General features: G+C 31.9%; 1 long non-coding RNA gene across 1 annotated transcript; it reads right to left on the bottom strand.

The window, feature by feature from the left end:
- Positions 1-364: 364 nt before the first annotated feature.
- LOC118747459 lies at positions 365-946 on the bottom strand. The gene is made up of 2 exons (XR_004993960.1): positions 761-946; positions 365-454 (listed from the first exon to the last, which is right to left on the bottom strand). It is a non-coding gene; the product is annotated as an uncharacterized LOC118747459 (long non-coding RNA).
- Between the last annotated feature and the right edge of the window lie 576 nt (positions 947-1,522).

Here is a 1,522-nt window from a genome sequence, read left to right as displayed (position 1 = left end):
TTTTGCTGGCACCCGAAGGCGACCACTGGGAGCATGAAAGTGCGCAAAATGGACAATTTACTCGAATCAACCATAACGAGATTCAATGCCGTCAACTAAAGCATCTTGGAGGTATGTAGTTTGGCGAGTATACAACCCCTCGTCATACTTTACAAGAATGATAGAATACATTTTCTGCATCGTGCTACTTTTACCACTATGTATGTATGTATGTACATAAATATTCTTAACATCGCACAAGCACTTTTTATTAAATACGAAAACTTATTACGATAGAATTATTGTGCATACCTCCACCATCACTTTTGCAAACTGTTTTTGCACCACTGCCTTTTTTGCTTATTTATATTATTTTGTTTTTATAATTTTATTATTATGTCTGTATTTGCAATTTTCATTCACCGTCGCATTTAATTTTCTTTATTCACTTCAGTTCGTCGTGTCTATTCCGCTCCTACATTTTATATCGTTATTCTTTTCTGCTTCTCTTCTTGGTCAATAAATCATATAGAAAGATTGTGAAAATTTTTTAGTTCCATCTTTACACGAGTTTGTATGTTTGTTAAGTGTTCACTTGGTTATATATATATATGTATGCGTTTCAGTGCGTTGCGCTCCCGATTTTTTTACTTTATAAAACTGCTGTACATTTTTTCGACTTCAACACTTTTCATTTCATTTTCGCCTTTCAATAGGCTATGAATATGCTACAAAAAGCATTATGTTTAAGGCGTTTGCTTGTTTTATATTCAATTGATACCTTTTTTCAATTTTCACTTCATAAAATTTTCTATTTTTTCACTTTATACACATACAGACGGCAAAGCACTTTTCTATTTCGACACTTTTACCACGAACTAGCACAACCGAATACGTTAAACGCACGAAATAAACTGAACAATTTTTATTCCACTTTGCCAATCGAACGAAACGGGCAAAGCATAGATCGATGGCTGTTTCCATTTCCGTTGGCGCGGATAGATAAAGATAGCAGGAGATGTCTAATGGCTTGTATTAAAGATGTTAAAGCGAGCGAACTAGAGTCTACAAATGCTGAGTTGATTTTTGGGAGTGCGAAGTTTTAAAATTGGATTTTATTTATCGGCAATTTTGGAGATCGTTTGTAATCAACCAAGATGATTTTAATAAATATTAAAAATTAAGTAATTACCTAATGAAAAAGATTGTAATACTTTAATTGGCTTCATATGTAATGCTATCATTTCCAATCCAGTTTTATCGATTTCCATATTTGCAATCGTAGATATTTGAATTCTTAGTGCTAATGATCGCAAAATTAAATTTAAAAGCAAGTCATTGGGCCGTATGAATAAAAACTAAGAAATTGCTTTTTCTTAAAATTTCATACCTTTTACTTCAATTTTGTTTGAATAAATTGAGTAAGAGATCTGAAATTTTAAGAAAAAGCAATTGCTTATTTTTATTCATACGGCCCATTAAAGAAAAGAAAGCTGTGACACAAGTTTTTATTAGTGATTAGTAAAAAAACAAAACACCGATC

The sequence above is a fragment of the Rhagoletis pomonella genome, unplaced genomic scaffold, assembly GCF_013731165.1.
Source record: "Rhagoletis pomonella isolate Grant_MI unplaced genomic scaffold, Rhpom_1.0 Rhpom_scaffold_00012, whole genome shotgun sequence".
Classification (NCBI taxonomy): domain Eukaryota; kingdom Metazoa; phylum Arthropoda; class Insecta; order Diptera; family Tephritidae; genus Rhagoletis; species Rhagoletis pomonella.
Note: the sequence above shows the minus strand (reverse complement) of the source record. Positions and strands in the feature narration are given on the sequence as shown.